Source organism: Coturnix japonica, chromosome 3 (genome assembly GCF_001577835.2).
Source record: "Coturnix japonica isolate 7356 chromosome 3, Coturnix japonica 2.1, whole genome shotgun sequence".
NCBI classification, from domain to species: Eukaryota; Metazoa; Chordata; class Aves; order Galliformes; family Phasianidae; genus Coturnix; species Coturnix japonica.
Genome location: NC_029518.1, coordinates 37,415,550 through 37,431,422, shown reverse-complemented (window position 1 = coordinate 37,431,422; position 15,873 = coordinate 37,415,550). Strand labels below are relative to the sequence as shown.

The 15,873-nt window shown below is 36.9% G+C and overlaps 1 protein-coding gene across 4 annotated transcripts in view; it reads left to right on the top strand.

Annotated features, from left to right (window-relative positions):
* SMOC2 (SPARC related modular calcium binding 2) overlaps positions 1 to 15,873 on the top strand; it is a 122,503-nt gene that overhangs the window by 67,034 nt on the left and 39,596 nt on the right. The window lies entirely within an intron of this gene.

The following is a 15,873-nucleotide window of genomic DNA, read 5'->3' as shown; positions in this document are numbered from 1 at the left end:
GTAACTGGTGATAGAACTGGAGGGAATGGCTTCAAGCTGTGCCAGGGGAAGTTCAGTCTGGATGTTAGGAAATATTACTTCTCAGAAAGAATGGTCAGGCAGTGGAATGGGCTGCCCAGGAAGGTGGTGGAGTCACCGACCCTGGAGGTGTTCAAGGAATGTTTGGACACTGTGTTGAGGGACATGGTTCAGTGAGAACTATTGGTGATTGGTGGATGGATGGACTGGGTGTTCTGTGGGTCTTTTCTAACCTTGGTGATTCTGTGATTCTGTGAATATACAGTTCTGCTGAGTGTTCTGTACAAAAGAACTCTTAACTGCTGTTAATGGGAGAAGTGGTCAGCATGTAACATCAGCCGGCCCTGCTGATTCGAATCCAGGTTTCCTTACATCTACATTTCTGAAAAGGTGGAATTCATTTCTAGATGTTCAGTTGTAGATCAAGTTACAAGTGGTTATAGTGGTTTAAATTTGGAGGGATTTTTAGTGAGATAGTATTTCATATATAACTTCCAACTGAAGTTGCTGAGCCAAGCAACTCTGAACAAAATTCCTGAAAAATTTGATAGCTCATGATACAGCTAATGAATTGCTTAAATATTTTCAAAATAAAGTATAGGCTTTTTCATTTTACAGTGCTTGAAAAAATATTGTGAATCTTCATCAATAATGTTAGCATTTTCCAGTTGGTACAAAAGAATTAAAATTCAGCTTCTACAGGTACTATGTTGGGAGGGGTGGAATTCACCCCCAGTCCTGTGTGCTCGACATGCATCTTTGGCACAGCTATTGCAACAGTCCAAGCCTCTGCTGCAGCATTTGTTTTTACTGGCTGTTAAGTCCCCTGGATGATGTCATCATTCACTGATCCTTTCCCCCTAGCCTGCCCTTAATGCAGTGCATTGGTTTTTCTGTTTGTTACTAGTTTAGAGTCTCCTTTCTACGAGAAGCCACACCAGGAGTCATATTTGGCATAAGGTAACATGTTCCAGCCAAACTGAATTATTAAAGTACACAAAATCACTTTGAGAACTTTTCATCTGTAAGATGCTATATATATGCCATAAGTATGTATTACTACTGGCCTGCTTCCCTGTCCATCATGTTCTGTCCTCTCATAACAGCTTGTTCCAGATGAGTGCTAGACAATGTGTTTTCCCTGCACTCTGCACTGCTCAGAAATAACATTAACTAACTATTATCGCCATAATGCACTGTATTTCTGTGTTAGTGAAGGAGAAGCAGTGGTTCAAGTGACAGACCACTGTTTTTCATTAAAGGTATTTTTAATACCTGTTTTAGTTTAAGAACGGCAGGCCAAGTATCTGCATTCAACCACAAATAAAACTATGTTTAAATAAGATTAAGGCTGTAAATTAGATTTCAGATCTTAAATTCTCTTGGTATATTACAAAACACAAGAGAAAAGAGAGACTAAGCTAAATATCTCAAACTGGTTGAATACAGAAAGAATGTGAATTTTTAGGGAGCTTTTTCCAAAAAGGTGTACATTTGGAGCTAAAAACATGCATTTTCAAGGCGAAAATTCAAGCAAAAACATGCCTTCAAAGATCTGAATAATTTTGTCACAAAACTCAAAATTGTGGCTTTGAAATGTTCATTGTAATGCCTCGTGGCACCTGTAATTTTGAAATTCCGTGACTTCCTTTTTCTTGGTGGGATCTTCTGTCCCCAGGCTGGCGACAAATGCAGAATATAATGGTCTTCCATTTAAAAAAATGCACTTAACTCAGAGAAGTAACATGCATTTTGGATCATGTTGTTCCCTGGGAAGTTCCATGCAAAGAAATAATGTTTTGTTATGGGGTTTTTGTTCTCATTAAAAATCACTTTTTGTTGTTGTTGTTTTATTATGAAAAGGAAACACTTTTAATGGAAAACATTTTTTCATTTAAAGGCCCGATTTTCCAGCAGGCAGTCACAATGAAATTTTTCAACCAACCCTACTACAGTCATAATAAGTTATGAAAAGATTGTATTAGCTCTGATTAAACAGTGTGTTGTTCCATTGTTTCACAGTGAGATCTTATTGTTATTTAAACTGAACATTTCTACTGTCCTTTACTGAGTAATGACCTTCCATCAAAAATGGAAGAACTATTATTGTCCTCTGTTTTGGTCTTAAATGTAGTTTTTGTTTGATAAAAACAGATTTTAAATACATAAATACCTCAAATCCTTAAGTTTTAAAGTGTTATCAGAGTCCATTTGGACACAGCCCTGTATTGCAACACTCATTTGGAAACAAAGCCAAGAGGTTTTCTTTCCATGCAAGCATGAGTTTGGGACTCTTGACTTTTTCTGGAAGGGCTGATGTTGTGCAAGCAAGTAAGGTGACTAAATAGATGACTTCCTTACTCTTTCCACTCACCTCATCAAGCTTCCAGTGGCATTCCTCCTCTGACTGCAGTGGTTTCATTATGTGTCTTACTCAGAGTGAAAAGAAGCTTTTGTGCCCATTGAAGCCAAAGCAGCCTGTCCTGTGGTCATTTGCTGTAACACTGAGCAGTTCAGTTCAAGGTGGTATGTGTGACTAGTTTAGAAACAACTCTTTCATCCCTCCTCATTTTTTCACCCTGGGCCCCATTTGCACTGGGGCAGCCATATAACTGTACATAGTTAGCTTCTCTTAGCATAAACCAGTCCACTGAGGTATGCATAAAGGATTTTGTTTTATTCTGTAGGATGTTTAGGTGTGTACAAGACTGCTGGTGACCTGTAATGGCATTGAAATATTCCCTAGGGCATACAATTAGATTAGGGCAAAAGACAGGTTGGTGTTTGGCCTGGGAACAGGTCAGTATAAAGTTAAAATAAATCCTCTTGTGCCCCCTGAAGCTGAGATACAGTTTTGACAAGAAACTAAGAAATAGTTCAGGGTTTCAAGATGTGTTCAGTTTCAGTCATAAGTTGAGGGCCTGCAGTGCTCCCTCTCCATCACTAGGCTGAATCTTCAGATCTGTATTGAGGCAAACTCCGAGTGATATAGGAGGAAACAAGGGTTGATCCAATTTGGTAGTGTCTCCTTGTCATTTTGTAAATACACCCACAGAATCCATGAAGACTCCTAATAGAGGCAAGGGCACGATTACTTGTAGGGCTTCATGACCATCACACTTTGTAATCATGCAGTTCACCCTGCTTTCACGCTTTCACAACAGCATTGCGCCTAGTTATTCTGGCTGAGAAGAAGCTGGAGGCCCTTGATGCTTGTTTACCTCGATAATTAGTTTGCAAGAAATTGTGCAAGTATCTTCTGATCTTGGACATTTACTCTCTTGGTTCCCCAAATCTCTGACCATGTGCATAAAGTCATGATCTTGGTAGCTCTTTCTGGCCTGAACAAGGAGATGTTTTTTGGCATGTTCAAGTCAGGAATAGCTTTATGCATGCTTGAGAAAACTTTGTTAAAGATATTTTGTTTTTCTTTAAATAAAGAAGTCTTAATCTGGTAAAGAACACTGATTAGTTGCTGCCAACACTAGCATGAGTGGAGGTAACTGGATGAGACTTGTGCTGGCCTGTCTTGTTCCATATTTCTAGAGAGACATAAGATTAACAGTAGTCAGTAATTCTCATCAGGTTAGTAACCAGGAGCCAAACAAGAAAGGAATTTTGTACTGTTAGTTCTATGTAATTTACTCATCACATGGGGTGTGTAGAAAAACCTCCCAAATCTAGTAGTGGTGTGATGAGGAGCCATATAGGTGCCTAGTTGTGCAAAGACTTACTATTGCTCCTGTGTCTCTAATCCTCAGGGGATGGTGCTTAACGTTAGCTACATGAATTTCATGTGGCAACAAATATGTATGAAGGGTTCATGATACTTGATTCATTGCATCTGCTAATAGTGTTGCATAGTTTCACATAGCTAACAACAGTGCTAACCTCAAAGATGTCATAGTGCAATTACTTTTTCAATATTGTCGTCAAAGTGAGCCTATGTGCCTTTTATATGGAATCTTCCCCCGCTGCTTTGAACACTTGTTTTCCCGTTAGAATTGAGTAGAAAAGCTTGTGAGTCAGAGTGCTGTCTCTAAGCTTATCTGTTTTCATATCTGCCTTTATTGCAGCCTTGTGCACTTTTTCATAGTCTTTGTTATCTCTAGCATAATAAATTTTCCTCACTGTTGGTTGCACAAACAGAATTCAGTGTTCTGTTTCCAGTCAGTTATTTTCACTCTGCTTTTTTCTTCTGTGAGTTACTGATCTTCACTGTGAGTTTCTCCATTTTTTGCCCAGGCATCACTCATCAGTCTCAAATGCTGCTGGTTTAGGGTTTTCCTGTAACACAGATTTATTATCTTTCCATTCTTCCACCTTCTATTTTTGACTGTTACTGCCAAAGGCAAAATTGGACACCACAGAATAAAGGCTGTAGATCACACTATGAATCTGTAGTCTGTATTCTGAAAATGCAGTGACTCCCAAAACAAACTGGCAGTTCTTAAGAGCAACAGCCTGAACATTTTGACTGATAGAGGAGATACTTTGACTCCTAGAAGGAATAAGCATAGGAAGGTGTCATTGCCTATCTATGCAGGATTTCAGAGACCCCATCAGAGATACCTTATTCAGTTATGGTATCCATACTGCGAGATACTGAATGATACCAAACAAGGGGAAAGACTAAAGCTAGTAGAGTATGAGCTTAACTTTAATACAGTGCTTTTCTCAGTTTCCACAGTTAAGGCTGAGAGGTCTTCTTGTTGATTTTGTTGTTTTATTTGTTTGTTTTGTTTCTGTGGGAGGAATCATCACTTTTTCAAATAAAGGATGCTGCAAGTGTCATAACATCAACACTGTTGGTCTGAATGACCAGTGCATTCCTGTCCTATATTCTTTGCCAATTTTATTTCCTAAGGATGTCACTGTGGAGACTTGAGCAGTCTACAAACTATTGTGTACGAAAGCATCTGACGTCAGCTACAGAGAGACAGTGTGGTTTGATTGCTTACATTGAGGGAAGATTGCCAGCAGCGCTGGGGCTCTAACCCTGGCTCTGCTTCTCAGGGGGCTGCAGCAGCCTGGACAGGTCAGTGCAAGCAGAAGCAAGATTTTTAGCACAGAGATGATGGAGATAATGTCTAGTGCCAGGTCAGTCAAATGCAATCAGGAGCTTTAAAGACTTGCATAGTTTAGGAGGTAGAAATGAATAAAAGTTTGTTGCACTGACCAGTGGAAATAGTAGCACTTCTATAAAAGATGCAACCTACCCCTTCCTCTTAGTTTCAGTTTTGTATATAGATATCTTGCCTTTTCTTCTGTTGGTTTCAATGCTACTGTCATTTAAATCATAATTACTGGGTTTTCAGCCTTTTGCCATGCATGCAACTTCTAAAGTTCCTCCCTGTCATCCTGTAAACTCTACCTACAACTGTGCGGTTGGAATAAACATATATATAGAACTCAGACAAGCAAAAAGTGCATGCCTGTGACTTTGATGTAAAAGATACTCCTGTATTATTCTTATGTAAATGAGTCTACATGCATGTTGCAAAATTTCCAGTATGTGTTGATTACAGTGGGACTGTACTATAGTTATTCACAACTGGGACTGAAGGAAAACAGGTTTGTAAATACACAGGCTTGTCCACTCCACATTTGCCTGTTTTATTTTCAGTGATTGATGAAAACAGTACCACTAATGGCCATTTTACTCCACTAGTGTTATGTCAGTGGTTGATTGGTTTGTCCCAGAATGCTTTATAAAAATGGAGAGATTTAATTAGCAACAGCTCCAGCTTCAGCAGCTTCACAGCCTTTTGTGAGAGTCATGCACTGTGTTTCATTTACTGTTATTTTCAAGCCATCAAGTAACCTTTAACCTTCCCAAAGAAAAAAGAATACAAAGCATGCAATACATAATATGTAGAAAGAACAACAGAACTATCCTCCCATAAGCTATAATAAAAACGTTTCCTTATTAGGTGACTGAATGCCAACATTGCCATTTCCTGTGATGCTGGTTATCTGGAAAAGTTAAATATTTAGAATCTGTTTTATTTGAACAGTTCTGCCAAAAACAGTCCTTTGGATTTTCTCTGTTTGTCATAGAGAGCTCCAAAATAAACAAGGCATGAGGTAGATGTGCATGTGTATATGGGGGGGAATAGCTCTGAGATGGATGGCAATATTTGTGGGAAACATGCTAAGAAAACATTTCAAAAAATAACTCTTTCTGAAATCCTTTTTTTTTCTTTTCACTCTCACACACAGTGAATTGTTGAGCAGTATTTGTGCAAGGCTTTTTCCATTGATACAAATCATTTTTTGCAGTAGGTTGAGCATTTAAAACTAACCTTCTTAGCAGTTACTCTGAAAGTAACTGTGGGACACTGTGTTGTAAAGGATTAAGGATCATTAGTCACACTTTGAAAATTCTTATTTTAGTGGTTCAAAAAACCTTAGACTTTGCCACTACCTGTCTTTAAAATTGCTCTGAGTATGGTAGGGACCAGCTTTGTCCTGTTGATCCCATCTGTGTACAGTGTAATGGCTCCAGTTTGACAGGAGCAGAAACTGTGATGTGGGGTTTTTGATATGGTAAAGGGTTTCCTATCCTTCAAAAGCATAGGGGTGTTTCATAATCACACTATACTTAACATTATATAGACTTCAGATGGATATTTCTTTTTGAAAGCAGAGATGAAAGTAGGGTTGAATTAGGATTCTTATTTTTAATTCACGTTGCCCAATGTGAATGTTTTTCTCCAAAGTTTGAAAAGAGAGCCAAGCCAAAGATTTGGCTTTGCTCTTGAAACCAAAGCACAAACTGAGCCGTTTAACCATGGCCATATGAGAAAAAAAGAAAGAAAGAAAAAAAAAAGAATAAAGCTACCTAAAACTATATTAAAAAGTTTCTGGAGGTGGAATAAATAGTATTGTATTATTCCTACTGGCTTTTATTCTTTTTTTGGCACATCCTCTTTATTGCACACAAAACTTGGCTAAAATCAGTAAGCATTCTCTTCTATCTGAATCTTTTACTTCTTCTGCTACTAACTTCCAGTGTGCTATGCAAATAGTGTATTTTGGATATAACTTGCTGAGAGTCAAAGCAACACCTGTATAGCAGTTACTCTAACATAAGCCTTTAGATTTGTATAGGGTTGAAGCAATGCAGTTATCTTTTTTATTGGGTTTGTGTTCACATTATTTGCTAGGTCTCAAACTGAGGATGAGATAATGCATTTCAGGAGAAGTGCAATTCAGTGGATGATAACACTTTACAAAACTTGCACTTCAATGACTTTTCATTGTGCAACACAGTTCTTTTAATTAGAACTGTGAACAGTAATATGCATTCCTATTTTCCACCTGCTTCCTGGCATCTCTTTGACAAAGTGAAGAAGAGCAAGTCAGAATAAAAGTGGTCTGGTTTTGGTTTGTCTGTCATTGACTAGCTCTTAAGGGTGCAAATACATTTGCAACATTAATACAATTTTAAAATGCTTGGATTTTTTTAATCAGATAGATTTGAAATGTATGTACCCCCAAGGGTGAAATAATTCTGCTTAACTACAGAAGAGGCAATGGGAGTGATAGTAGCATAAATGTTTGCTTTATGGCTGTCAAAGTTGCACTCTTTGAAACACTGAGGAAGAAATGAGAATTTCTGTTTCAATGTCCTGTTTAATCTTTGTTTAGTTTGAGAGGGCCAAAACATTACTATTTGTACTGCCTATCTAGTCTGCTCTAAGTTAGGCAGAGGTGTATTTTATATTTATGATTTTGTAAGCTACACTGAGATATGCAGAGAAGATCTACAAAATGCAAAATAGTATTATCTTATTTTTTAACATACCTGCATTCTTCCTAAGTGACCTCCTTGGATCACATTGCCAAAATAAGTCATCCCAGATTCTACTGGCTTCGGTGGCAGTAGTTAGAGCTCATGTCCTTGAGGTTTGTTGTCCTTACAGTGAAATCTGAGAGAATATAATGGTCAATAATCTCACCACGCTTTGCCACTGAACAGCCCGCCACTGGTGCTGAAGTGGGAGAGTTACGGAGGGAGACACATGGACAGGCTGCAGAGTACACGAGCAGGCTGCAGAGGATGTGTGCTCAAGGCAAGTCCCATGAGTGGGGACTCTTAAGGGAGGTTATGCTTATCCGGGGTTGTGGTTCTTCTGTGGAGAAACTCTGGCAGAGCATGGCAATGCTGGCTTGCTCATGCCTTCTTAGGGTCACCTAAGCAATCGTGTGCTGGAGGAGGCAACTTCTGTACCAAATGGAACACAGGGAGTGCAGACTGTTCTGTGGACTGATGATACATCCCACTTCGCAAACACCATATCCACAGGAAACAGTGCAATGGAACAAATCCATGAATTACAGAACAGCGACATGATTAAAAATAATAGTAATAATAAAATTAAAAAAGCATTAAAAAGATTGCTTGTTTCTTATGTTAATCCTGTTTACACTTTGATTAAGTCTACGTGTAGGGTCAGCCTCTGTGATGGGGATAGAAATGAGCTGATACTTAGAAAACAGAGCATAGATGTGCTGTGGCCATCTCAGGCTAAAGTTAGGCAATAGGGCTGGAAAACACTGCTCAGTGCCAACAGAGTTAGCAGTGTAGACCAATGGCAGGAAAGTGGCATAAACTGCAGCCAGCTATGCCACTGAAAACGTCTGAAATTAAAATTGCGTAGGTGCCTAAGGTCTAGTAATCAAAGTCATATCCAGGCACTAATGTAAGTGTCTCATTTTTCCAAACAATGAACAGAAACAACTCCTGTTTCACTGTGTGGAAGTGGTTGGCTGATAAGCATTCCTGTAAACTGAATTTAAGCACCCCAGTTCGCACATTTTGTGTTGTAATTTTTAGTAGAGCTATTCAAACAAGTGCTTACCCTCAACTCACCTGGCAAAGACTTTTGTTTTCACAGCTCTATGGAAAAAGTGAACCAGCTTTGTTTTCACTTCAAGTATTTCTTAAAAATTGAGAGATTTTTCCACTGGCAGATGACTAACATTTACTGGTCAATATACTCATAAAGCAAGAATGGTAGCTTTACGCAACTTTGTTTAATGAATGAGCCTTCAGATTGCTATAGCAAGCTGGCTAGCTAGTCAATGTGTTTGGGAAACATCAACAATTTTCATTTGCTGTAATTTTGGGTGGTGGCTTTTTTGTTTGATTTTGCAGTTTGAAAACTTTGGTGCTTCTCTGCTTTGGAAGCGTGATGTTTCTTTCCTGTGTCTGAGCTTAGAGGAAAACTAGGTTTCACCTCTTTTGGCAAATACTGAATTCAGTTATATTCTTGCAGGATAAGACACTCTTTTTTTGCACTGTGTCTTCTCTTATGTCTTCTCCAAATCATCAAAGTCGAGCAGGAGCACTTGGAGATAGTAATCCATCTTCTGTACAGCTTTGTAATTCAATGAATATCCTCAATTCATTGAGCAAAAGGGACTGAGGGAACTTAACTCCTTAGAAAGCCCAAGGATTTTTCACTCTTCTTGTGAAACCTGGTGTTGCATGATTGATCACTGGCTTAAGAGATTTCTTTGATTTGTGTTAAGGTTGCACTCTAAAATCCAGTGTGGAGTGTAGGTTATAAACAATTCTTTGTTTAAATCTGTCTAAAGAGATCCACTTTACAAATGTATGCTATCATTCTCACACTGCTGTTAAAGATTGTTCTATTCTTGGTTCAATGCTCTCACATTTCAGAGGTGTTTGACTAAGGATATTCAGGATATGCATTTTGGCTCTAATGCAAAATGCGTCTCTGAAAGAACTTAGATTTATAATCTAGAATATATTGACTTCATGTTTCTGTGTCATTTATCAACAGGAGGATTAAATTTTAACACTTAAACATTTAGAGCCAAATTCTGTTGTACTTGTATGTGAAGCCTAACTTTTTTGTAAGTTTTCTCTAAGCCAGCAGATAGATCTCACACCACTGATTTATTTAAAGTAAATGAGAATGCTAAAATTTAGGATTAAATTTTGTTTGAAAACAGAGAGCTAGTTTGTTCCCTTATAATTGCATAGTGCAGTGGGAAAACACAGTGAAGGAAAAAGATTAGTATAAATTAATATAAGTAATTTCAATGAGCTATAGTTAAGGAAAAAGTTCAAATACTTAAAAAATATTTCTCATCTCTTTAACCAAGAAGTTGGACTAAAATTTGAAACAAATAAACAGACAAACCAAACACAAAACCAGCAGGTTCCTTCAGCAAAACAGCTCTTTTTCTCTTACAGTATTGTGTGTAAAATGGAGTGTGTAAAATGGAGGTGTATGTTAAAAATGTCAGTAGGCCTACATGTTTAGAACTTTGATTAAAGTGCAGGTCATCATATTTACATCTTAGAGCTTTGTTTTATGAGCACCCAACTTTTGTGTATTGCTAGAACCAGAATTTATGAAATCTTGATTGAACATAGTTTCACTTGACTAATCAAACCTAAAAGAGGAGATAATCCTGGTGCTTTCAAGTAGATTGGTGTCACTGTGACTTTATTCTTTCTAGGTAAAGCTAAATGGGAGCTGTTGCTTTCTGTGTTCTGGCTTTTGTTTCTATGAGCTTGGTGAATTTCCAGATGATCCTCCTTGTGTATTCCAGTGTCTTTGTGTATGAAGCCACATAAATAAATGAGAGCATCTGCTGGTGATTTATCTTGCTTTGTTCAGTGAAGTGAAGTACATAAATTAATATACAGGGCTTTGTTGAAGCTGTCAGCTTTTTGTTTGGCTACAGTAATCCATTCAGACTCCAGAAGTGCAAAATAGTGATCAGCTGTAAATTGAGAGTAGTCTTCAAACACACACAAGGGGCCTGAAATATCTGGTTCCCACAAGTTTTTGCAAGCAAGAATAGGCATGAATAGGAATGTTGCCAGCTTTTATCAGGCCTTGAGAACCCTCATGCTGATGAGTATCTGAACCTAATTTAAATCAAAACATGTGGCATCAGATAATTTAGTGTTACGATTGGTTGTCATTTGGTGTTGGAACTCTGTATGAGTGTTCATTATGTTACCTGTTACTTCCAATCAGTCCTTGATCTTCGAACAAATATTGGGCTTACCTGGAAACATAAATACATGGGAAAATATTCAGCTGAGACCTGAATTATTATTGTCCACTGAATTTATTAGGTCACAGAAATATTTCCCATTTGATTTAGGTTTATGAGTAATCTCTATAAGAAGCCAGAAGCATGAGCACATTCCTACTTTTGTTTCTATCACTGAGTTACACTTAATTTCTGTTAGATATGAATTTACTTGAAAATTAGGAGAGGATTAGGAGACAAATTCTCGTAGCAACAATGCTTTTTAAGAATGATTACTGTGAGACATTCACAATATGACCATAAAGGATGAGAAAATAATATATACATAAAGAGTATGAAACTGGCATCTTAAACCCCTTTATAACACGTCATCTATAGTAAGTTAGTTAACTTACTTCCTTGGATGCTGCGCTTATAGTGGAACCAGATATCAGGGATTATGAATGACTGAATTAGTTGGCTACAGGTAAAGAACATGTTAGTTTGACTTGCGGGTGCATATTTGCTGGAGGTAGGAATAACAAAGCCAGTGCAGTTATGGACTGTTTTTTTTTTCCTCAGATCTGCATCCAGTTAATGTAAATTCTTCTTCAGGGAGAAAGAAGCTTGAATAGAAATTATCCCACTTCCTACTGCATTTCTAAAGTGAATGTTTTATTCAGATGTGAAAGTATAATTTGATGTATTGTAAGTGGAAATCCATTCAGTGAAATGTGAAGACCATAAAAACGATTTGAAAATATAAAAACACATTGTAATCAGTTTTCTCTGTGCCTGTTAACTTCACTAGTTCAGGAAGGGTTCATCCTAAGCAAAAGAATCAAATTCTTATTCCCATGGGATATGAACTTGTTGGAGGGGTTGCATGATGTCAACTGGAAAATTATTCAGACATACTAATTATTATGATTTTTAAACAAACTTGCACAGGAGTTGTAAAAATCAATATTTGAAGTGTTCCAAAAATGTACCTAAATTAGGCTAAATTAAGTAGGACAGACTGATGATTTCAATAACGTTCTGATTAGTAGAAATTATTGTAGAAGGTAAATCTCTGTATGCTGGAATTTGAAAATGAATGTGTTTTGTCTGGAAATCCTCTGATAGCAATGGAAGATCTGCCATAGTAACTGTCTCTAATGTTACGCTGTGCTCCTTCAGAGAATGCATATCATATTTCAGAGTATTTTTGTTCACAGGTTTCTCGTTACTCCCTTATTGTAGAAGATATTGAGCTTTGAGGTCTAATAAAAGACCTCAAAAAAACCTGCAAACTGGGCTGTCTAAATTGTCCTTTCATGGCCCATTATGTTGAGAAGAAAAGGAGGGAGAAAGAATCAACTGAAAATAGAAGTTTTCGGAATGAATTCTGTTTGTCATAATACACGTTGTGGGGCTAAGGAAATTGAGAGGAAATGTTTATGTAGTGGCAGGAAATGTTAAAGTAGCAAGCAGATGCCTTTGTAATTTTCTGCAGATTTGGCAGCTTGTTTCCTCAGAATGCACTGCTGAAACACATTTGAGATTAAAAAAACACCTATATATATATATATATAAAAACACATATATGTTATTTATAATCATGAAAATTCCACATGCTGTGAGAAGCTGTGATATGACACAGCACAATAACTGCCAGAATTTCTGAAACAAGGAGCTAAAACATCTCCTGTTACCAGACTAACATGATCATTATATCTTACATAATATGGTGCTTGGTGATTTATATATGCTACACACAAAAGCAAAAATATGCTTTTTTAGAGTATTTTATTTTATTAAAGATTGCTTTCCCAGAAAAGCTCCTTTTTTTTTTTTTTTTTCCCATTTGAGGACATCACTTAGTAAACAACAGTAAACACTTAAGTGATCCATCAGAGATTAACAAGTGTATTCTATCATAAATAACAATTCAAAGCATTATATCCTGTCTGTTGAGGAATTTTCTGTTCATGAAATTAACAAGATTCTTTAAAACACTGATGTTTATTTTGAGGAAGGATTGGTGATTAGCAACAAGAAGTGGCTTAAGATTTTATACAAAACATTAAACTTTTCTATGCTCTTTGTCATTTGCTGGAATATTTTTCCAATTGATAGAAGATGAAGCATTTCTTCTGGTTATTTGTAGTGGACTATAGTGGCCTCTTGAACCAGAACAGGAAAAGTACATTTAGTACATTTAAAGGGAAAAAGGGAAGAAGTTAAATATCCGCAGGACATATGTTGCATTTAAAGCACATTCTGAAATTCAATCTTTGCAGTGAACAATAATTTAATCATGTCTTTCAAAAAATACTTTTACAAGGCTCTTGTTTAAAAACTACGTAAAATATTCCTATTTTCTTACATCACTGAATCTTGTGCATTAAATGACTACTACTTATGAACCTGCAATAAAATAGAGCTTTAGGTGGAAACTGGAGGAAGGTTTATGAATCTGCAACAAAGAATGCCAGTGCTTTCCTGCTTCTGGGAGGAAGGTTTTTGTTTTAACACACTGCACAGAAAGTTGATATGTTTTAATGACTTTGGTATTTATTTATTTTTTTTAATGAAGCATGTATCTTCTTTTTCCACACTGTTTTATGAACTTCTGGCATCCATCTGTTACAATTCCAGATCACAGTTGTTGTCAGATTGTTTGGAGAAACTGTCAAGCATTTTCTAAGTTAATGACATTTATCACTGGTTCTCCTGGGAAATTAATGTTTGTTGGCCATGACTCTTCTGACATCACTGAGACAATGATTTGCAACAGTATAGTAGCTCTGTGATAAGAGTTCTTAGATATCACAAGGCTACAGCTGAATCTTTCCAGTGCTCCTGTTGTAAATAATTTAAGGAGAAGTTTGAAAGGGAATGAATGGTTCCTTAGGGAGGGAATTACATGGAGGACTAAGGTTCAATTCTGGAAAAAATAAGCAGGTAAATACTGTTTTACACATCTTTATGTAAAAATATTGCTCTGGTAGTGAAAACAAACAGGGAGATAGTAGTGATGGCACATATGGTCATGTAAAGGATCTACAGAAGTAATGAATCTTTGGAAAATACTCTCTAGAGCAATAATACCATTGCCTGATAGCTGACCTGAAGAACATTTGCCTTTGTGTAACGCAGGAAAAAAACAAACTATTATGCACTTTCAGTGAATGAAACATAACACCAATATTCAACAGTTCTTCCATTTGGCAAATAGAAAACTGACAGGTGCAATTTCCATCACACTAATTTATATTATTTCCAGTTTGCCTAAAATAATCTACATTTTATCAGGTTCATGTTATCTCTCCAATAATTTAGGATTAATGGTAAGTTCTTCTGTGTATGATGTCCCATCTGCAGCATGAGGATAAGGAACTAAAGGTTCTAAGGGGGAGCACTTCCTGGAAATAGCATAGATTCTTTCTTGGCAGATTCTTTGCTTGGACAGTACCTCATTGAAAACTTTGCTTTGGGAACTCAGTCAAGACTGTAACACTTGCTACTACATAAACACAATGCATGCTTGTCCTAGTGGCCCATGACTCCAGGGGTTCTGAGTCAGCAGTGCAGTTTGTTGCTGGTTGTTTCAATCAGTAGAAACCAGGGCTACTCATAGATGATGGTGCAGGGTAGGCTCATAGTCTGTATCTGCATCTACACTGGGAATTTTCCATCACACTTCTCTCTGATTTCTATGACATTTTGCCTATCTGGATGACCTGCCTGTATAGTCTCTAAACTTCCTAAACAAATCTAAGAGCATGAAAATGTATTGCTCCTCTGGGCTAGCAAAAGATTATAATACCTTCACATCTGCCAGATTCTGTTGCTAGTTACAAGGACATAAAACAAGAGGTTACAGTAGACAATGGGATGATTCCAAGGTTTATCAGTAGGAATGAGAAAAGTATTTACTGGAGTTCACAGAGGACAAATGATTTCCTCCCTCTCACTGCAGCTGTTTCACCCTGTTTGCTCCATTTTGTTTGACTGTATACAAATTAAAGTACCAAGCTAAAAGTGATGTGCTTTCCAGAGTTGTCATGTTTTAAGTCAATAATTATTATAATCCAGATTCAGTGAGGAAAAGATTTATTTTGGTTGCTGTAAGAGGATGTTGTTGATGGTTTTCTAGTTTGAGAAACCCTAGTTATTTCTGTGAATGTTTTAACGTGTAAATGATTAACTATTTGCCTTTTTTAAAGGAGCTTTTCTCTCTTCTCTATACCGCTTCCTTAATTAGTTTATTAAGTAAACACTGGTGTTTTGAGAACTGTTGAATCTGATTATGTTTGTGAGTAGACCAAGAGAAAAACGTGCAAATGTTATCAATTTGTCCAGCTGTTCTACTATATGAAGCAAGTGGACAATTAAAAAATCAACTGACTAATAAATTAATAAATCAGTGCCTCAAAATGAAATTAGCAAGTGGCATGCTTGTTTTTTAAACTTAACAGCATCACCAGGAAAGGAGGTAAAAGTACTTTCACTGTATGAAGAAGTTATTCCAAAACTGGAAAGAAAATGCCTGAAATGAACATTTAGATGAATACTTCCTTGGAAAAGGATCAGTAATTAAGGGACTGTGGGATGAGAGATAATTTTTAAGGTAGCAGAGAAAGTATTTGGTTGTTCGCAGATTAGTGTAGGAGTTGAGATATGGAGATAGGATTAGGATTATATTATGAAGCACCTGCATAAACTATAATCTTAACAGTATGCAGCATAAAAAAAGTGTACCTGGTATTTACATTGTCGAAGACCTCTTCAATCCTCATATGTGATCAAAGAGAGTTATAAAAGCTGTTCAAGAAATCTGGT